This window comes from Triticum aestivum, chromosome 4A (assembly GCF_018294505.1).
Source record: "Triticum aestivum cultivar Chinese Spring chromosome 4A, IWGSC CS RefSeq v2.1, whole genome shotgun sequence".
NCBI lineage: Eukaryota > Viridiplantae > Streptophyta > Magnoliopsida > Poales > Poaceae > Triticum > Triticum aestivum.
In genome coordinates, this window is record NC_057803.1 from 748804708 (window position 1) to 748828023 (window position 23316).

The 23316-nt window shown below is 45.8% G+C and overlaps 1 pseudogene; it reads left to right on the forward strand.

The window, feature by feature from the left end:
- Nucleotides 1–2023: 2023 nt before the first annotated feature.
- LOC123084584 (disease resistance protein Pik-2-like) lies at nt 2024–7119 on the forward strand (annotated as a pseudogene).
- The last annotated feature ends 16197 nt before the right edge of the window (nt 7120–23316 follow it).

Sequence of the window (23316 nt, forward strand, 5' to 3'; positions counted from 1 at the left end):
GCGAACTTGGTCGTCTTCAGTCCTCTTTTCCTTTGTAGTTCACGGTATTGGTCCTTGAACTTAGGGCACATGTTGATGAGCGTCCAACAATGCGTAAGAGTGAATGGCTTGTCATTGTGCCGGGCCTTGAATGCCTCCAAAGATTGGAATGCCTACACAACATGATCAACAACAAGTGAACATGCAAACATATACACGGCCGGAGTCTCATGGCCGTAGCAAGGAAAGGGCTAGAAAGAGGAGATCATACCATGTCCCCAACGCCGAGACCACTTACGGGCCGTGCTTGAACGCTCTCAAATGCGGCGCAATACTTGTTGCACTCTTGTTGGATGAACAACCATCTTTTTTGAATCGAGCCGATGCCACGGTTGCTTGTAATTTGAAAGGGCTCGAACATCTTCCTTTCGTGGAATGTTTTGTGGACTCTCGTCCAAAAAACAATGCCCTTTTGTTGCGCGCCGGTCCTCGGGTCTTGGCTAATCTCCATCCAAGCTTGGCAAATCAACTTGTCCTCATCTTGTGTATATGAACCCGTGCGAATGCTCTTCCTCTTCTTTTGTGCCTCCGCTCTTTGGGTGAGCTCGTCGATGAACAATGGCGCACCACTAATATCAAAGTCATTGCCTTCTTCTTCTTCATCACCTTCGACATAGATGTCATCGTCTTCATGCCACGAGTCACCATGGTCGTAGTCAGCACGGTCGTCGCCCCCTTCATCGGGGACGTACTCGGCGCGGCCATCCCGACATTGGGTCTCATCGGGGTCGTAGGCACGGCCATGCCCACCGTCGAAGATCACGTCCTCCATGTAGCGGTTGTAGAAGGGGTCGTCGACCGCTGGCGTTGGGGTTGGCATTTCGTCAAACAAGACGCGGGGGGCCGGCATGGTGCCCATGAACGGTGCCCGTGCCTGCTTTCTTAGCATCTCAACGGACGGCCGCCCGCCGCTGCTGGACCCAGGCGTGACGTTGAGGTCGATGACGGCCGCGGGGCGCGGTGTGGACGGCGCGAACAAGCCCACGTCCGGCGACCCCGAGAAACGGGTCTGGCCGTCGTGCCTTGGCGGAGGGAAGCAGGGCGACATGGGCGCGGTGCGCGACGTCGGCGACTGGCAATGCGTAGGCCGGGCGACCGACGAGCCTGTGCTCCCCGGACCGACGGCCGCTGCAGGGAACCCGGCAGGACGGCCCATGCCAAGCATGAGGATGGCGTGCGCTTTGTTGACGAGGTCCTCCTTCTCGTCGGCAGCGGCCTTGCGCCGCGCAGCCTCCAGCTCCTCGCGCTGGGCGGGGAACTTGGCCGCGGCGGCATTGACCTTGACGAACGCTCTCCGTTCCCTCCTCCTCGTCGATTCCGCGTCCAACTTGGCGATCTCCTCCGGCGTGCACTCTGCCCGCGTCTTCCTTGGCGCCTTCTTCTTCACCTTTGCGGGCGGGTCGACGGCCAGGCTGCCGGAACCCAGCGGGGCGTCGGCCATGGACGGGGGAGAGAGGGGGCGACGGGAGGGACGTGGGAGGGTTTGGGGCAAATGGCGCCAAATGGGCGTGGGGGGGGGGGGTTGGTTTCTCCCACCGACAGGCGGGCCAGGGGAGGACAAGCGTGCGCGTCCCGCCCGTCCGCGCGCGTCCGTTTCACCCCAAACCGAGCGCAAGTTTGGGCCGAGGATGGGTCGAAAACGGACGGAATCCGGACATTTGTCCGTTTGAGGCCGCGCGCTGGGCCGCCTCTTTTGTCCATTTTACCCCAAACGGACGGGAGCGGACAGGATAGGGTCGCGCGGTAGAGTTGGCCTTAAATAGCGTGCAAACAAATTCCAGCAACTACCATGAACTTTCCCCGGATGAATATTCTTACATATAGAAACTTGGTGTTGAATAGTCTTGGAATGTCGACACTTACACAGCATCCACACAAATTTAGGGTAGCTGGCTTATCCATATGTGGTCTGCACTGTCCCATTCCTATCTAGAAAGAGTCTAGCTAGCCACTCATCCCGTCATCACAAAAGGAAAGAAAGCATTTTTACACCCAAAAACCCAGCTGCTAAGAGCGAGCTATGGACCACGCAACAGGTGCCATGGGTAGCCTGATCCTCAAGCTCGGCGAACTCCTCAAGGAGGAGTACAAACTGCAGACTAGAGTCAAGGAAGACGTCAAAGATCTCAATAGAGAGCTGGAGAGCATGCAAGCTGAGCCGCCGGGTCACCAAACATCTCATAGTGGGAACCTGAGGTGAAAAACGATTCGTCCCGTCCGCTCCCGCGAGCGGCTGGGCGAAGCCCTAGGCGCCGTCGGCCCTAGCCCTCCCCTACCTCTCCTTCCCCTTGCCGCCGCCGGAGGGCGCGGCCGGGCAAAGCCTAGTCCGCTCGGCGGCGGCGGGGCTCTCTTCCCTCCTGGCTTGGCTGCGCGCGGCGCAGGACGCGGTGGTCGGCGGGAGCGCCGTGCTCGGCGTGGGGCGCGGCGGCGGCGAGGCGCGCCGGCGGCGTTGGCTGGCGTGCTGGCGGCGGTGGCTGCGCGGGCTAGGTGGGGCGTGCCTGCGCGTGGACGGCGGGGCTCGGCCTCTCGATCCAGATCCGGACCGGGTCCCTCCGGCGGGCTGCACGTGGGCGGCGCGGGCCGTGGCGGCGGGGTGGCGTGGCTCGAGGTCGTCGGCGTGCTCGTCGTGCTGCAGACGGCGGCCTGGATGGAGGCGCGTGCGGGGGGGGGGCGGTGGTGGCGGATGGCCCCGGCCAGATCTGTCCGCTACCGCACCTTGCAGCGAGGGCCGTGGGCGGCGCGGGTTGGCCGCCTCTGCAGCGCTCCGGCGTGGTGGAGGCTCCGACGTGGTGGTGCTTCGGCGTGCTGGCTCGTGGTGGCTCGGTCTGGCGTGTTCGGGTAGCTGCGGGTGGCTCGCCGGAAGCGGGAGGTGCGTGTCCGGCGGCTCCGACGCTTGGAGCTCGGCGGGCGGCGCGAGTTGGGCAGTGGTCCGATGTGGCTGCTGCTCCGGCCGTGGATGGCTCCACGGCAGCTTGGCAGGTCTGGACCGTTTCACGGCGGCGGATGGTCTCCTCCGGCGTCGGCCGTCGGTGAGCGGCCTTTTTCGACCTTCGATTCCTCCCCTTGTCGTCCGGGCTCTACCCTCGTCATAGGGCTGGACCGCTCCCAGTTGCGGTCCATTGCTCGTCTCGCGCCCATGGCTACAAGACAGAGCTCGTCTCGCGCCCGGCAGCAGGACCGAGCTCGTCTCGCGCCCGGCAGCAGGACCGAGCTTGTCTTGCACCCGGTACAGCAGGACGGGTGATGAAGGCCTTTTTTGGGCCGGCCCTTTGGGTCTCGGCGCCGGGGGCCGTCCAGGGGTGTGTAAAGGAGCGACCTTTCCACTCGTCTCTTTGGTTGGGGTAGTGAAGGGTCTCGGATGCGGTGGTGTCAGGGTCTTGGATGCCGGGGTGGCGGCCCTGGTGATGGTAGCGCGGTGCTCATGGGCAGAGCCCGTGGCTTGGTGCTGCCCGGTGACCATGGCCGTGTGGGCGGCATGGTGGCAGGGGTGTGGCGTTCGGTGGCGGTGAGTGTTTGCTGGGGTGAAAACCTGTTCTATCCTCGGACGGACCGGCGGCGGCGTAGCGCGTTACCTTCTTGAAGGCGTCGTCGCGGCTCTCACCGGTCATCGTGTCGCTCCAGGGGAAACTCTGACCCCCGGGTCAGGCGGTGGCGGTGCGCTAGCGTCGTAACCTTCTTGAAGGCGCCGCCTTGTAGCTCACGATTCGTCATATGTGGCTTCATCTCTTCGCGGTGGCGTGTTCACGGTGGAGGTCCCCGATTGCTCTTGTAGTGTTGGGGGTGGTGTTGCTGCGCTCAGCGCCTATGTATCCCGCCTTGGGTGTGTGCGTGTGTTGTCGTGGGGGTGTGTTTGTACTTGGGCTGTGGTTGATCTGTGCTTTATATATAAAGCGGGGCGAAAGCCTTTTTCGGTAGAGCATGCAAGCTGCCCTCCGTAAGGTTGGGGATGTGCCACGGGACCAGCTAGACGAGCAAGTCAAGCTCTGGGGAAACGAGGTCAGAGACCTTTCGTACAAAATAGAGGATATCATCGATAAGTTCATGGTGCAGGTCATGGGCACCAAACCTGCCGTCAAGCCGCGCAAGCTCAAACGGCTCAAGAAGAAGATGTGCGACTTGTTCACTGAGTTCATGGCACGCCATGCCATCGGCGACGATATTAAAGAGATCAAAGCCCGTGTCGAGAAGGTGGCTGCCCGCCGTGACCGGTACAAGGTCAATGATGTGGTTCCTAATCTAGCTGGCCCACTCATGGTTGACCCTCGACTATCGGCTCTGTACAAGGACCGGAAAGAGCTTGTTGGCATTGATGATTCGTTGAATGAACTAACAAAGAAGCTGAGTAACGAGGACGGTGATGTGTCCAAGCAACTCCAGATACTCTCTGTTTTCGGATTCGGAGGCCTTGGCAAGACAACCCTTGCCAAAGCATTGTACGATAAGTGCCAAGCACAGTTTGATTGCAGTGCTTTTGTTCCAGTAGGACGGAACCCTAGCGTGAAGAAACTTCTCAATGACATACTCTTCGAAATTGTTGGGCAAAAGAACTTGGAATTGGTTGAAAGGGAGCTAATCAACAAACTCCGAGGATTACTCGAGAACAAAAGGTACCCACCCTATTATATAATTTCAAATTCATCAAGCAGTACATGAGAAAATCAGCGCCAAACATAAGAAAAGTGAGTTTGAGATGAGCCATAAATTTCTTAAGATATTATACATTAGAGAAGGGTTTGGATAGAATATGCTAGTTCAATTTTTTTTTAAATATAGTGAAGCATCATGTTTCCTTAACTTCTTTGCTCTAATTTGGGTCAATAGCTAGTGACCATCAACCATTCTACCATGGTATAATTTTAGAACTTCCTAAAATAAATGTCAGAAAAAATATGTAATACATACAAAATTAATATTAGAATTTGATTTGTCGATGATGAAATGAAATAAAATAACATATGTCTTGATCTAAAAAAATCACATATGTCTCATGCAGTTTTCCTTATTCCTAACTAAATTATTTCAAATTTAGATTCCTAAATGAGGAGGCTGGCTTTCATACATCCTCTTCTTTTTAGATGGTTTACATACTTAGGCGCCATACAAAATAATTTCACTAATTTATGAATGAATGCCAATGACAGATACTTCATCATTATTGATGACATATGGGATATAGAAACATGGAAAATAGTCAAGCTCGCTTTGGTGCGTAATAATTGTGGAAGCAAAATAATTACAACTACTCGTATACTCGAAGTTGCCACAACGACCGGTGAAGTATATAGGTTACAACCACTTTCGCTGGATTTATCTGAGGATCTGTTTCATAGAAGATTATCTGGTGGCGAAATAAAACGGCCTGATCATCTGCGAGCAGAGGTAGATAAAGTTTTACATAAATGTGATGGTGTACCATTGGCTATAATCACAATAGCTAGTTTGCTTGTCAGTAAACCTGTGGAGTTTTGGTCTAAGGTATACACTTCAATTGGTTTTGGGCATGAAGAAAACAAAGATGTGGAGAACACGAGAAAAATACTTCTGTTTAGCTATTATGATCTACCTTGTCACCTAAAGACTTGCTTATTGTATCTGAGCATATATCCTGAAGATCATCTGATTGAAAAAGATAGTTTGATATGAAAGTAGGTCGCCGAAGGTTTTATCCATGAGGAACCAGGGGTAGGACTATTCGAGATTGGTGAGAGGTACTTCAACGAGTTGATAAACAAAAGCATGATAATGCCGGTGGAGCAGTCCCAGTATGTTAGCATAAAAATGGGTGTTGGCATCATAACTTGGTGTCGTGTCCATGACATGATACTTGATATGATATGTCTATTGTCGAAGGAAGAAAACTTTATTACTGTGTTGGACAGTGATGAGCAATATACAACTTCACATTGCAACGCTCGTAGGCTAGCTGTTCAACATGTAGTCCAACCTCTGGCTAGCACGTCAACATTACAAACAAGGTCACTTAATGCCATTTGCAATGCTGAGATGTTGCCGTCACTTTCATGCTTTGAAGTTTTGCGTGTCCTAGCTTTGGAAGACCCCCTTGGTTCGCACAATCCTAATTATCTTGAGCATGTTGGAAAGTTAGTTCACTTGAGGCACCTCAAATTAGAGAGCATGGGTATCCGTGAGCTCCCAAAGGAAATAGGACATCTGAAGTTCTTGCTGGTATTGGACTTGGGTAGAAATAGCATAAGTGAACTTCCAGAGAGTATTGGTGGACGAAGTCAACTAAAGTGCTTGAACATGTGTGAAACAGAAATTGAAGTGCCATGCTGGATCGGGAATTTGACATCTCTGGAAGAGCTATGCCTAGGACAAGTTGGTGTGCGCTCCAACTTTGTGACAGAACTGGGCAAGTTGACAGCGTTGAGGAAGCTCCGCATTTCTGGAAGTGTATATTTATATGGTGATGATAGTAGAATGAATAGTTGGGCAGAGTCTGTAGCCAAACTCAGCAAGATCCAAGTCATAGACATTCACTCAGTTTACGGGCGGAGAGATTCTAGTGATGAAGAGAAACCCTGGGAACAGTATGTCCTCTCTCCACAACTCCGTGTTCTACACATGTGCTACGATGAACCTAGGTTGATGGCAAGGATCAATCCCAGGCTTCTTCCGAATCTATCCCAATTAAAATTGTTTATATACAACCCAGATCTGGAGGTCTTTGGAAGTTTCCACGAGCTTGTTTCTCTTGAGCTGAACACGTGGTCAGCTCTCCACCATGACACCATGGGCGGTGCAGGTGCATTCCCCAAGCTGAGGGTTTTCAACACACCAGCAACCCTTGGCTCGTTTCAAGAGGAGGATATGCCGGTCCTTGAATTTCTTGAGTTCAGCGTTGTAGCACAGTCCAATGATGATGGCATTAGCTTTGAATTTGACTTTGGTAGCCTAGGGAACCTCCCTTTGCTTCAGCATGTCACAGTCACTTTATATGCCCCTCCTGTGGACTATAAAAAGGCTAGCAAAATGGTGAAGCGTGCAATTGATACGCTTCCCAACCGTGTCAGTCCTTATATCAGCACAATGGACATAAAGGACTGGAGTCGGAGGTAACTAAGTGTACTATTTATTTATTCGTTAGTGCTGATCTCCACAGGCAGCTAGCCACGTAGTATCTCACAGATCTCCCCCCCCCCATCCCCCCCCCCCTCTCTTTTTTTTCTTTGCCAGATTGACAAACAGATTGAGCTAAGCTTGCAGTGCATCTTCACGTGCGGTACATACCTCCCTCTCTATGTGTACACCTTATCTGTTTTTTTCTTTCTAGAATTAGTAACAGCAGTTGCCAGTCAACTGTAAAAAAAGTCGATTACCAATCTGCGTGCACGATACATATATCTCTCCCATCATTTTAAACAGTAACCATTAATACTCCAACTATACATTTACTGAGAGTTACTCCATATATGCAGGCTGGCAGTGGTGTTCACAAATCACCGCGGAGAAAGAAAAGATATCGGGAGGCTTCCGTTTGTTTGCTCTATTTATTGTCGTCCGAAGCAAAGAAAAAAAACACAAAAAAATCTAATTATCTTACTATTTTTTCATGAAATGGAAAATGATACCGCAAAAAACAAAAAGAAATGTTTTTTTATTATCTTTTCTTTATTTTAGCAAATGGAAAATTACAAAAAAATGCCTGTTTGTTTGCTATCTTTTCTTTTGTTAGCAGATGAAAAAATTACAAAAAAAGTGCTTGAAAATCGCAAAATGTTTCTCTGCCTTTTGTAGTAATGGAGAATGAAAATCACACTTTTTTTTTTGAGGGTCGAGTATGCTTTCATGTTCACTCGGGAAAAATTAAATTAAAAGAGGGTCTTCGGGTTTTATTACCATTTTTTTGGTGTGTTTTGTTTGGGTTTGTATCTTGGGTCTTGGTTTTGGAGATCAGGCTTATGCGTGTTTTTGTGTCTTGTTCTTTGAGTTTTGGTTTTTGGTTTAGTGGGGTTCGATGTGTATATGGGTGTGTGTGGAGTGGGGTTGTAACTCCGCCTATGCTAAGATGATGGTATGCTTCTTGTTGCATAGCCGGTCCCAAGCCCGGAAAAAGGAGGAGGGGCCAAACTCTGTTTATTATGAAATTGTGTGACCATCTTATCTTCTTATGCTTGATTCTACCCATTACCTGTAGCATTTGCAGAACCAGAGTATGCAGCTGGTTTTTGCCATTTCCCGATGCAATTTCTACTCGCGAGTCTGGTAATAAAGTGATATGCATCTTCTGTTGCTTAATTTCTAGTACTTTGATCCAATATTGGTGTTGAGTTATATATACTCCCTCTTCACGCATGCATCTGACAATTTTCATTGTGCAGTACAAGTTGATTGTGGTCAACATGATGATGAACAAGGAAAATAGTTTGCTAACACCAAGGATGCAAAATATTTTGCTAAGAAACATGGTCTGAGCGCGCACATGGTATATAAGATGAACAAGGGAGGTTTTGAAGAGGAGATGGAAGGAATGGCAGGTTTAGAGGGTCAGCAGATGGAAGACTGCGCCAAGGTAATTTACAGATTCCAATTATCTTATATTCTTCTCCCAGGGATGTGGCTAGTAGAACTGGGGTGGAGTTAGGCAGCGATATTCTTGAGATAAATGAGGATATTAAGGTTTTTCAATTGCTACCTTGGTTCTCTTCTGGACTGGTTTGCAGAAACGAGGCCTACGAAACAAACAACGTCTGCGTGCGAGGTTGTCATTGCTGGTGGCAATCATTGTCTGAGGAGCGCTTCGGTACACCCCCCCTCACAAAACGTATAAAGGGTAATATGGACTTTTCACAAATTGTACTCACTTTTTAATGTATACACTGTAGGTTCGTATAATACCCAGCGAACGCCCTCCCATATGGGCTCAGCGCATTTAGATTTTTTAGTTTTAATCATCAAAAAATGGAAGTCCTCAGCTGGATTCGAACTACGGCCCTCACGATTGGGTGTGACCGCACAATCCATCTGGGCTAGCAAATCTCATTGTATTAATAACGTTGTTCTCTACTTCTTGTTCGAGAGACATAACGCCAAGAAAAAACACAGCACCTTCACTCTTTGGTTTATGTTTCTTTTCTTTTTTCCACGGTTTTCATTAGGGTTTCTACTTTTCCTGTTTCGTTCATAAAATATTAATATTTGTTTTTTAAAAGTTGTACATAAATTCCAAAAAAAATGTTCATTCCTTTCAAACTTGCTCAGAATGTCAAAACACGAACAGTTTTTTTATAAAAGAACAAAATTTTAAACATGAGTTTTTTTTGAAAATCAGTAACAAATTTGGAATTCCAGAAAAATATAAACCTGGCCCCAACGGTTCGTGTGAGAGCACTTTATTTTTCAATATCTTTGAAATAGCCCCAATTTCCCCAGCAAAAAAGAAGAAGAAATGAACCTAATTATTTTCATGGCCTTTTATGGGCAATTCAAGGCATCATGCCAAGTTGATTTGGTTTTCGACATATTCTGCATTTTTTGGAGTTTTCTTAGTAAAAAAAGACCGATAAAATGGTTTAACATGTCACAACTTGCATATGGTGTCGGAAATTGTTAAACCTGGCATGTTTACCTACCATGGGCATGCCCATCCGGGTGCATCCTCCATTGAACATGGTCTAGTTTTGAATTTTTTAAATGACCCCAACTTTTGCAGGCAGGGGGGCATGCCCGTGGCAAGGATCCATGCCAGGTTTGAACGATTTCCGACAAAATATGCAAGTTGCGACACGTCCTGTCATTTATCTGCGTTTTTTAACTGAGAAAACTCCAGGAAAGATCAAATTTGTCGAAAACCAAAACAACTTGGCATGGTGCGTTTAAACGGTCATATAAGATCATGGAAAGATTTGGGGTGAGTTAGTGGATGCCGCAAAAACATGCCCATGGTAGGCATCCATGTCAGGTTTGAATGAATTTCCCACACCATACGCATGTTGTGTCACGTCCTACAATTCATCAGCCAATTTTCACCGAGAAAACTGAAAAAAATGCAAGAATTATTAAAAACTTAAACAACTTGACATGGTGTCTTGATTTGATCATAGAAGGAGGTGGAAAATTAGGCCATTTGAAGGATGTTGAGAAACAATGTATCATCAGGTAGAGTATTCTAGCCAACCCGAACATCCTTCATTAAACATGGTCTACTTTTGCACATTCTTAAAATGACCCAAACCTTTTCAACCAGGTGAGCATGACCATGGTAGTCATCCATGCCAGATTTGAACAATTTCTGACACCGTATGCAAGTTGTGACATGTCCGCCCATTTATCGGGCGCTTTTGATTGAGAAAACTCTGAAAAGTGCAAAACTTGTCGAAACCAAAACAACTTGGCATGGTGCCTTGAATTGGTCATACAAGGCATGAAAAAAAATTGGGGCCATTTCAAGCATGTCGGGAAATTTCTTAGACGGAGCCATCTCGCCTACACGAACACCTCTGTTGATCATGGTCTAATTTTTTCCTTTTCCATCTTTTGTAGTAACGCTAAAAAGAAAGACTTTGGTTTTCCTTTTCAACCGAGCTGGTTTTTTCTTTCGTGTTTACATGGGTTTTTATATTATTTTGTTTTTTTTCTTTTTTCTGTTTCTTTTACTGATTTTGAGAAAAGTTCATCAAAAATTCAAAATAATTTATCGATTTTGAAGAAAAGTTCATTGATTTGGGAAAAAAATTCACAAATTTAAAAAAAATCATTGATTTAGAAACAAAGTTCGTCAATTTATTTAAAAAGTTCAACAATTTTCAAAAACAAATCGCCAATTTGCGGAATAGTTCACTAATTTGTGAATAAAACTGATCAATTTTGGAAAAAAATGTTGACTGATTTGGAGGAAAAATTGAAGAATTTAAAATTTTGTCGTCATTTTCGTAAAAAATCACTATTATAAATTTTTTACGCATTTAACAAACAAAAAAGAAAAGGAAAATACCAAACAGAAAATGTTGCGCTTTTCCAGTGTTCTATTTGAAGTATTAAAAAATACACATAACACCTGACGTCCGGTTGTCCAGTTGGTTACTGAGGCTGCTCTAATTCTTGGAGGACCTAGGTTCGAATCCTGCAGTAAGCAAGTTTCTGTTCGCGTACAGTGTATACGTGTTTCTCAGAAAAAGAAATTAGCATATACATGAAGAATTTATAAAATATGACTATCATGCCGTTACTTATGAAGAGGTATGGGCTAATCTGAGCCGTCCTTGTGTTTAGGGGGTGTACCGAAGCAGAAGTCGACGTGGGCTGTTGGTGCCTTGACTGGGTTAATCTTGCTCAGGACAGGAACTGGAGTTTGCTTTGAGCATCAGGTTGGTGTTTTAACTAGCTGTAGCTTCGACAGCTCGGCTGTCTTGTTGAGCCTTTGGACATTGTGTTATCAATTTTGGATGCGCTAATGGTGGATTCCCAGGTTATGGGCGTGCCACACAAGTAGGGATATGGGGACTAGTCTACTGAAGTTGATGAAGTGGTTGTAATAAGTTTGGCCTGAATGCACATGAGTTTGTTCTCATGAATTCAGATTTGATGGCTTTTTGTTGTCCTGTAACAGAGTCCACCATCACCATGTATGTTGTTGTAAAAGAAGCTGAACCTAAGTTCATTTGGTGGCTTTCTGATAAGTTCATTTGGAGAGAGTAAATACGGCAGGTCACAAGTATGTCCTGTTTGATTTGTACATCAAAACTGTGCAGTATTCTGCTTTGCTGCTGAGGAGAGGAGACCAACATCCTCGTCTCTGATCCCGAATCTCCTGAACGTCCGGAGATGCTGCCTTTTTTTTTCTCTTGGAGCAACCAACATTTGCCATCCACGCCGGCCCAATTCAGAAAGCATCAGAAAGAAACCCTAGCCTAGCTGGGCACAGAAAGACAGACAGAGCACTTAGGGCATGTACAAAGTTTCTCAAACACTCAATGCATAGAGCTGCCCCATCAAGCCCACGTATGACGTATACAGCCTTGCTTTTTACCTTACTTTACATGCATAAGGAGGAGCTAGCTCACACCGTCTCTCGCTTTTGCCCTCTCTCTCTTGCTTTTGTCACTAGGAGGCTACTTCCTCTGCAGGATCACGCTTTGATCTGCAAGCTACTGGTTGTGCCTACGTGGACGGATTAGAGTGATGTCAAGTGCTGGGGCAGCCGTCCACAATGGCGCGTTGGCCATGCCCTTACAAACAGATCAAGCCGCCGTGACGTCACTTGACCTCCGCCTGAGGCGATGGGGGCGGCGGGAAGCCTCCCGCCTGCGCGCCACCGCCGGCTGAACCATCCGACTCTCCCGCCCGCACCATTTGGCGACCCCTGCTCTGCTTCCCTCAAGTCTCGCTCCCCTGCTCCTCCTATGCTGCTGCTCTGTTCCGCCGCCCGGCCAGACTACTGTGTTGGCACAATCACCGCGCAGATCCGACGGCCACCAAATTTTACAGCATATTTTTTTCTTATTTTTTTCAGACGCGCTCTGCTCGAGTGTGAGAGGGACAGTGGTACCCCCAGCCCACCAGGGTTCAAGTCCTGATGCTCGCATTTATTCGTGGATTTATTTCAGGATTTCCGGCGATGCGCTTTCAGTGGGAGGAGACGTTCTCGTCAACGACGAGGCGCCTACGGTGACTTCGTAAATTTCAAGATGATATGCCGGTTCAGTCTTTTGGAGGTGCTCATAGGGGTAGGGTGTGCGTGTGTGCGTTCATAGGGATGAGTGTATGCGCGCATATGTGAGCGCTTAAGTCATCAGCATACACTTTCCCCTTTTCAGTTTTCTTGCTTTCAATTTTTTTTATGACTCTAAACCAAAGTATAAGTATTTATTATTATTATTTTTCCTAAGAAAAACAAGCATTTTAAAATGGAGCGAATAATCATGCACCATCAACTTAATGCATTTTTTGTGAAGCTTGCCTACCATCACCGGAGGACGGATTGCAAACTCAATGCTCCAACAACTTCATCTTTGTCAGGATCTCGACTCGACGGCTTGTCTAGACAACGTGTTTGGTTGGGGGGAGTGAAGACAGGAAATGGGAGTTTAAGTTAAGTGGCACTTTAAATCCTTTGATTGATTCACGGACATGGGAATTAAGAAGATAAGGGGAAGGGGAATTAAGAGGCCCAACACCTTCAAATCTCTTCCCTAGGAGACCCTGGTAATTTAACCAGGGATTGGGAATTAACAGAGAAAAAAAACATTTTATTAGTTGGGACGCGGTGAGGGGTGGCGTTTCACGTTGAAAGTTCTCTGCCTAATCCCAACAACTAAATAGGGGCAGTTAATTATCTCTTAAATTCCCACATTTAGTTGCCTCCACATGCCAAACAGAGGAATGGGACTTCAAATCAACTTCCCATGTGTAATCCCTTGACAAATTCCCATCGCTAAACTCCCATGCCCTCTCCCTGTCATTACCAAACAGGCTGAGAATGAAGGATGGACTGTAAGAAGTAAGAACTGATATGTATAGATATATACTGCACTATGCTTGTCTGTACTGTAGCTAGTTTCCTCTGCTTTGCTCTGTTTTCTTAACTCCGAATACTACTTGCCCGTCGCTTCCTCTGCTTTTGGTCTGTTTTCTCAACTCTGAATAGAAGTACTTGCCTGTACCTTGAGATTTCAGGCTCAGGTCCACTCGCCTTGGGGCCTGGCAGACAATCATCAGGGCATGTACAATGGTGGCATATGGATACATATGCCTCATGACAAAAAGTAATTTGAGGCAGCTATATTTATTTTTTCCCCAATGCAAGCTACCACTAGTGGGCCTAATTAAGAAATGGAAAATAAAGACTCTAGTACACATGCATCTCTACTTTTCACTCCAATCTTTTCAGCTTTTGTCACCGGACCACACTTTTTCTCTTCAAGCACCCGCCTCCTAGTGAAGATCCTGCTTCCCTATCCGAACCTACTTTACGTTATATCCGTTCCTACATGGCATGCGAGGCATCACCTTGAGGCTATGCATTGTACATTGCCCTCATCCTTCCAGCCACGGGGCGGGCGGGGATGCTCCCTCATCCTCACGCTAATGGCGGCTGCTACCCAACACTCCCAAATCAATCAGCAACGACTCCACTCCAGCTCTGTGACAGGATGGTGCCTGCGGCGCGGAACCATTAGCTCGCCGTTTCTCCGGCATCTCTTTCTCTCTCGACTCCCTGCACCAGAGTCCAGAGAGACGCCGTGTGTCAGCGGCATGTGTGCTCGCAAATTAAGCTTTAAATTTTTATTTACTTAATGTTCCTGCAATTAAGTTAAGCTGGGTGGTTTGTAATAAAATTGTTGTTTGTTCCAGACTGTACATCAACCAAGATTTGTAAACTTTGCCTGGTGTGCCGTGTGTGTGATTGATGAATCATGTATAAACTGAGCTTGATTCGTGTGTGGTTGATGAAACAAGAAATGCTATACTGTCATGAATGCTTTGTTAAATATATGGTTATTCTCGATGGAACCGAAGAGTTTGAGCGGATAATTTTGAGGTGCTGCCATCATAGTAGAACTGATATATTCTTCATGATGCTAGCTTCCTGTCATTTCGGCAGATCCGTTACTTGAACTTACTCTAGTAGGTTTCATTCACACGATGAATTGTAAGTTAAGTCACTTCCCAACAACAAGTTCAGTCTTGTAGTATTTCCTGTTGAAGATTGTTCAGATTCCGAAGAACAATCATTCGGAAACCAGCACATTCAGGTTGGCTTATCATACATTCTGCGGGCCTCTTGAATTCCGATTTTTTGCAACAACAAAAAAAAAAAAACCATTCAGTCGAAGATTGTTCAGATTTGGTTCATGAATCGAGCCTTTCTTTTGGCTGGCTGCGTTTCAGTTTTTGAACAGATGTTTCATATTTTGATTCCACGCCAATGGTCCATTAACAAAGCACTCATGAGTCCCCACGGCGGTTCGGGAAGGATATGCCATGCACCTGATATACGGCGGTTCGGTCCATTAAAAAAGTACGTACTCTTCAGTCAGTGTGCAGGCTGTTGAGTTATGAGAAACTGAAACTTTCCACATCAAAATTTACCGGGTAATTTCCTCTTCATTACTTTCGTATACATGTTCCCTTTTTTCAGCAAAAGTGAAAGCTAATCTTGTCTCTTCAATCCCAGATATGGTGACTGGGAAGGGAGCATTGCAAGGCACAATTTCGATGGCACCTGATATACCCTGCAGAAAGATTCTGAAACCTTGATCTAATGCACAGCAAACGTTCATCATTGACATTGCGTAATTCAATAGGCTCTAAATCTTTGTGTGAGATTCACTCCAATACTTGCATCATGTAACATCCAACATTTAGCACGGACAACAAAAGCAGGCCAAGAATTCAATGTCAGTGTTGAACTTTCAGTACAGACAACATTAAATTTAGTACAGATGTCTATGCTGGTCATATAGAGAGGTACACGGTCAGAGTACGGAGACGGACGACATAATGGTCGCGACCCAAAAGCAATCGAGGAGGTCTCCAATGAACTACAAGAGGCCGAGCCAGCGTGGTGTCATTCAAAAAAAAAACATGACACCACGCTGGCTCGGCTTCTCTCTCCCTCTCTTGAAGAAAGGTGAAAAAAGGACAGAGACCAACATACGTCGCCCTTCACCACAGCGAGCTGCAACCACGAGCACGATGCTTTTGGTATGCAATGCAATTCATGTAGAAGTTGGCTTTGAAGCAGGCAGGCAAGTGGATGGATTTTCTTGAGCTCAACTACGAATCCAGCGGCGGAACGCAGAGACACTCACCTGAAAACACACAAAAGCATGTTGCTCCAGTGATCTTATTTATCTGAACCAACATTTGATTACAAGGGGATATAGTACTCCAGCTAGCTTCCTGTCCAATCCATACACAGACCGTGGTTAATTCCAACAAAGCTGGACAGAATATTAGTCAGGGGAATTGCAAAATTGTCATAGGGACATATAAGTGAAGGAAATATGTTCTAGACGCAATAATAAAGTTGTTATTTTATATTTCCTTATTTATGATAAAGGTTTATTCTTCATGCTAGAATTGTATTGATTGGAAACTTAAATATATGTGTGAATACATAAAGAAATACCGTGTTCATAGCAAGCATCTGCTAGACTAGCTCGTTGATCAAAGATGGTTAAAGTTTCGTAACCATGGACATGAGTTGTCATTTGATAACATGATCCATCCGTTAGCTTAGCATAATAACCGTTCAGTTTTATTGCTATTGCTTTCTTCATATCAAATACATATTCCTTCGACTACGAGACACTACTAGGAAAAAGCGTAGCAGTAGCGTGGGCATTTGGTATATCAATAGCGCGGTGCTACAACTAAAGTCTAGCAGTAGCGCGTTTTGGCACACGCTACTGCTATATTCATGTTCATAATCAGAGGGGTATTAATATGCATTAAGGATCTGCACATATGCTCTTCCACCAAATAAACCAACTAGCATCAACTACAAGAAGTAATCAACACTACTAGCAACCCACAGGTACCAATATGAGGTTTTGGTACAAAGATTGGATACAAGAGATGAACTAGGGTTTGAGAGGAGATGGTGCTGGTGAAGATGTTGATGGAGATTGACCCCCTCCTGATGAGAGGATCATTGGTGATGACGATGGTGATGATTTCCCCCTCCCGGAGGGAAGTTTCCCCGGCAGAACAGCTCCGCCGGAGCCCTAGATTGGTTCCACTAAGGTTCCGCCTCGTGACGGCAGAGTCTCATCCCGGAAGCTTGCTTATGATTTTTTCCAGGGTAAAAGACTTCATACAGCAGAAGATGGGCACCAGAGGGCTGTCAGGGGGGCCACGAGGCAGGGGGCGCGCCCTAGGGGGGGACCCACCCTCATGGACAGGGTGTGGGCCCCCTGACGCTGACTCCTTCGCCAGTATTTTTTGTTAATTCCAAAAATGAATGTCGTGGAGTTTCAGGACTTTTGAAGCTATGCAGAATAGGTCTCTAATATTTGCTCCTTTCCAGCCCAGAATCTCAGTTGCCGGCATTCTCCCTCTTCATGTAAACCTTATGAAATAAGAGAGAATGGGCATACGTATTGTGATATACCATGTAATAACAGCCCATAATGCAATAAATATCAATATAAAAGCATGATGCAAAATGGACGTATCAACTCCCCCAAGTTTAGACCTCGCTTGTCCTCAAGCGGAAGCCGATATCGAAAAATATATCCACATGTTTAGATATAGAGGTGTCGATAAAATAAAATACGGACATGAGGGCATCATGATCATTCTTATAACAAATATATATATATATATATATATATATATATATATATATATATATATATATATATATATATCTTGTCATATGATTACTTATGTTAAAGTAACAATCTATTCACAGTGCCAAGTATAAATCAGAAACTTCATTGAAAACTAACAACTATAATCTTGGCCATTGAAGCAATTGCAATTTATCATAACGTCGGAAAGAGTCAATATAAGATCTTTTCAGCAAGTCCACATACTCAACCATCATTTAGTCTTTGACAATTGCTAACACTCACGCAATACTTATGGGTATGGAGTTTTAATCGGACACAGAGAAAGATATGGGCTTATAGTGTTGCCCCCCAACCTTTTACCTCAAGGGTAGTGCCAACAATAATAGTTCATGCTACTTACGTCCGATTGGATATATATTTCTAAGTATTGTGATATACCATGTAATAACAGCCTATAATGCAATAAATATCAATATAAAAGCATGATGTAAAATGGACGTATCACATACCATAGTAGATGCATGAGCCAGCTTGGAGTTGGTTGCGGAGCCGGAGGCAGCAGCTTCCGCGGCACGCACGACAGCGCCGGTGCGGCCAGGGAGACGCGTAGGCGGCGGTGGGTGTTTATTTACCCTACAAATAAAATCTGCGATTGGGGAATTGGCATAGCCTTTCGCCTTCTTAATCGGCTTCGGCGGCTTGCCCATCTTCCGAACTGGCGGAGGCAGTGGCGATTCTTGCCTAATTAAGTATCTTAAGCTCTTCGCGTTTGCCTTCATCTTGCTCTTCTCCTTCTCCTTCCCAAGCGCATTTTCCTTCTCATTCCCCTTCTCCTTCATCATTCTCTACAAAAAGAAGCACATTGTCATAAAAACAACAACTTCTATCTCTACCTCATTCAGCCTATACCTCATTCTGCCTTGCGGTGGCTGCGTGGACTGGGATGAGACAGTGGATCGAGCGGGGGTGCGGCGTGCCCTAGCAACGAACAGGAATTGGCATGCGAGGCGCCTGGGCCTTGGGCCGCTTCTCGGTCCGTTCGGTCGGCCCGTTTAAAAACAGGACCGAACCGGGTGTGTTATCGGACCGATTTCCAGAGCTTGGACCGACCTTATTTTCTAGTCGTCCCGGACCATACGGTCCGGTCCTAAATGGGCCACGAGCGGGCCGAAAAGCCTGCTGGGCACGTCCAGGCTGAAACACAAATAAGCGTTAAATTTCGAACCATAGAGGTGTAAACACCTCCACATGGTGATGTTTGTTAGTAACGAAACCTCTTGACATAGGCTACTTAGAAGATCTTCGTCCGGTCCCAGAAGAAAAGTATATAGCAACAACCTTGTCCAGCTCTTCGTCCGGTCCCAGAAGAAAAGTATCGACAGTTGGTAGACCTGCGGGATTCCATACCATACATGTCGCAACAACCTTGTCCAGCTCAAACAGTAACCACTGGTTACTCGAAAGTTTGACAGAGTCTAGGTGGAGGTCAAGGTAATAATGAAGATAAGGCTTGAGAATTTGAGACGAGATAGGATGCCAGGCTGCTGTAAATCTGCTTTTAAACCACGGGAACTGGCTCAGCCAGTTGAGCATCATCCAACACTCACTCAGCCTCCACAACTCGCGCCCGCAAAACCTGGCAGAAAACAGGAGAGGTGCACATAATTCTCTATTTTCGATAAAGGGCGCTTTTATTATCTAGAAATGTAGCATCAAGCGGATACAAAGCATTATAAGTAACACCCAGCCTCTGCAGAACTAGGATGCACATAGTCAAACACGTAAAGTCTGACAAAATGAAAGGAAAAAAAAAACGACAAATCGGCGACAGTAGAGTCTTATAAACCGACACTATGCCTATGTCGTAAGGGATGGTGGACCGATCCGGAGATTATGCTGCCACCCATGTTGGGTAAAAACCACCTAGCCACCTGCTCCAACCGCGTACACGCCACCTTGAACAACGGTTGGTACTTCGCTCGTTGTAGCGTAGACCACGTATGAAGCAAGTGCGTACAACGGAAAATAACCTGCAAAGGAGAAGCATTTTTATCATTGAAAACCAAATCATTTCTACATAGCCAAAGCGACCATAGTAAGGCGTATGCTCCCACCCGTATTAGCGTTTTCAATCTATTTGGAATACCGTCCAACCAATGACCAAAAATATTGGCGACACTTGTGGGTGGATACAAATTTGACGCTATTTGGATGATTGACCACATAGAACGTGCAAACTTGCATTGGAAAAAGAGGTGTTTGATTGTCTCTTCATGACTACAAAAACAACACTTCTTACTCCCTGGCCAGTTGCACCGTGCGAGGTTGTCTTTGGTTAGAACAACTCCCCTACGAAGATACCACATGAAGATTTTAACTTTTAGTGGAATCTTCGACTTCCAGATTTTCTCCTTATTACTCACCGGTACCTCAGAATGCATGAGTGCACGATACATAGAGTCTACTGTGAATGACCTTGATGGAGTAAGATTCCAGCGAAACACATCTCAGACTTGTCTAAGATTAATCGAATCCAGACGGGATAAAAGATTGTGCCATGACATAAGTCGGGGGCCAATCAAATCTCGCCTAAATGAAATGTTGGGTGGGGACAAACTGAGCACTTGCGCAATAGTATTATTCTTTTCGCGAGCAATGTTGTACATGGCTGGATATTGTTCTCGAAGACTGGCATTGCCTAGCCAACGGTCTTCCCAGAAATGAACCTTCGACCCGTCCCTTATCGCGAAAGACCCAAAGCGAAAGAGATGTTTCTTTGCCGCCATTAGGCCAGCCCAAAAGTGCGAGTCGCCAAGTGTCCAATATGCCTGAGACGTCGCCTTTTGTCCTGGATACTTGTTGCGCAGCATGATTTGCCAAACACCATACTCAGTAAGAAGTTTAAACAACCATGTACTAAATAGAGCCCCATTCTTGATTTGCAAGTCATGAATTTCCAGGCCACCTTGGTCTTTCGGCCTACAAACCACACTCCATTTGTCCAGTCTGTATTTTTTCTTTTCACCATCTCCTTGCCAAAAGAATCTGGATCTAAAATAGTCCAGTCTTTGCAGGACCCCTTTTGCGAGTTGGAAGAAAGAAAGCATATAGAGAACTATATTTGAGAGGACAGAGTTAATCAAAACCAGCCGTCCTCCAACTGAGAGTAATTTTCCTTTCCAACTGCTCAATCGTTTCTCTAACCGCTCCTCTACATGCTTCCACTCCGCAATGGTGAGACGCCGATAATGAATCACTATTCCCAAATATTTAATCAGGAATTGGCCATGTGCACAACCAAACAGGCCAGCATATTCGGCCGCCACCTCAGTGGCTTCTCCAAAGCAGAAAAGTTCGCTTTTATGAAAGTTTATTTTAAGACCCGACATTTGCTCAAACGCTGACAACAAGAGTTTAAGGTTTCGAGCCTTGTCCAGGTCATGTTCCATAAAGAGAATTGTGTCATCAGCATATTACAGAATAGAGAGACCACCATCCATAAGGTATGGCACTACTCCTGCAATCTGGCCATCCTGCTTGGCGCGCTCAATCAGAATAGACAACATGTCAACGACAATGTTAAATAACATTGGGGACATGAAGTCACCCTATCGTAATCCTTTTTCTGTTTGAAAGTAATGGCCTACATCATCATTGACTTTGATGGCCACACTACCTCCTGTTACAAAATTATGGATCCACTCGCGCCATTTATCGAAGAAACCTTTTATCCTTAGGGCATGTTGGAGGAAAGACCATTTGACGTTGTCATAGGCTTTTTCAAAGTCGATCTTGAATACTATTCCACTCATGTTTTTTCGGTGCATCTCATAAACGGTCTCATGCAGGATTACTATGCTATCAAGTATATTTCTTCCTTGCATGAAAGCCATTTGAGATGGCCGGAAAACATGGTCAGCTACCAAGTTTAACCTATTCGTAGCCACTTTGGTGAAAATTTTGAAGCTGACATTAAGGAGGCATATGGGTCTGAACTGTTGGATCCGTTCGGCCTCCTTAATCTTCGGCAACAAGACAATCTCATCAAAATTAAGTCTGAATAGGTCAAGTTTGTCGGCGTGAAGACAATTAAACAACTCCAAAAGGTCAGACTTGATTATATCCCAGAAATTCTGATAGAATTCTGCGGGGAAACCATCTGAACCTGGAGCTTTGTTATGTTCCATTTGGAAAACCGCAGCTCTCACCTCCTCTTCAGAGAATGGTGATGTATGGATATCGTTTTCTTCAACCGTGACTTGTGGAATATCGTCTGTTCGGATCTCATCAAGGGTGTCTCCTTAATCATGTCTTTTTGCTTGTGTACATCTTGTTCTCAGGCGGTATAGCTACTTTTTTTCACAGCATCAACATAACACTACTATACATGCATTTCATATCATGAACTAAGTTTACGGTTTACATTGCAGGTGAGGGGTGTTGACGTGTGCATTCTCCCAAGCAACCGGACATGCTGTTACTATTGGCATTGCTGCTGCCCAGTAACGACAGAGTTAGCAACGTTGAAGTCTCAACGATCCATGAAAGCAGGGCAGCACCGACGATCCACGAGGAGCCTTGGGCAGCTGGAGAAGCACCACCCACTTCTGTCGATGGCGTCGTGTGAACTGCACCACGACAGCACCGTCTCGTGTCACCGAACTTAACCTCACCGGCCTGGATTTTTTTTTTGAAAAGGAGGTCATCCCCCGGCCTCTTCATCGGAAAGATGCATGCGACCACTTTATTAGATCAAGTCCAACAAAAAAAGTCTGGTCTGCAAAGTACAACTCACAAAAGGAGCAATAGAAAAAAGTAAACAATTGAAAGCCATAACCGACTGGACAAAAGGACACTAAGGACCTACCCTATTATGCAACGGCCATCCAAACCGGTTGAAAATAGCCCGTACTACCATCTCCCACCGGTTGCACCCTGTAGCCAGCTGCTCCCTGGAGGCTGTAGGAGTGAGTAACGACCACGTACGGATTCAATGCCGTAGCCCTGAAGATAACCTACAAGAAGTTAATCATAGATAGTCTGTTAAAAATCATATCATTCCTGTAGTTCCATATAGCCCAAACAAGTGCGCATATGAGTAGTCACTCCATTTAGCCACGTCCCAAACAACACTTCAATGCTATCTGGAGGGATAATGTTAAAGGTTATATGAACAGACCGCCAAAGTAACTTCGCGAGAAGGCAATCAAGAAATAGGTGTTGGATTGTTTCATCGTGAACACAAAAACAACAGCGCGAGTGCCTACCCATCTCCGCAGTAGAGTTAGGGGTAAGAATATAATGGCTGAAATGAAGCACCATTTCATATGGTTTTGAGAACAATAAAATTGGCAATGATCCATATATTATCCCACGTGATTACAAAATTGTCTCGTTCTCCAGTTATTCATCGAACTGTAATGTGTAAAAAATGCTAGCGTTTTGTTTGTGATGTTGACTACTTCCTCAATAGTACTTGTTCCTGCAAATTTGCGGATGTTCAAACGAGTTGGCAACGTTACATAGACAGCGATCCATACCGACTCCTGAACAAATACTGTGTGTGTATGTAACAAGATGTAGACTTGATAAGTTAAACACAATATGTGAGGAACGCAGGGAAGACTTGGCTCGATAACTTATGACACTGGTGAATGGCATCAGTCAGAGCACGCTGATAGCGTGTGAGAGTAGAACAAGATATGTTTAGTGAATGGTCAAGTGTTCATTACTGACCAAGCGTTATAAGTCAACCAATATGAGCGGGAGCTGCCATTAGCATTACAACTCAATTACTTTCTCACATTGGCTAGTGATCAATAATTAAAATGTAGTCACCATCATCAACAAAAGAAATGGGTCTCGTAAGCAACATTAGCATGGGTTTCGACCTCCTTTTCAAAAAAGAAGGATCCGAACAATCTCACATGCACTTGTGTCAATAGTCTTTGTCGAAATAACTTGTGTCAATAGTGATCAATAATGGAAATGGAGCTACCATCGGTGGCCACCATCA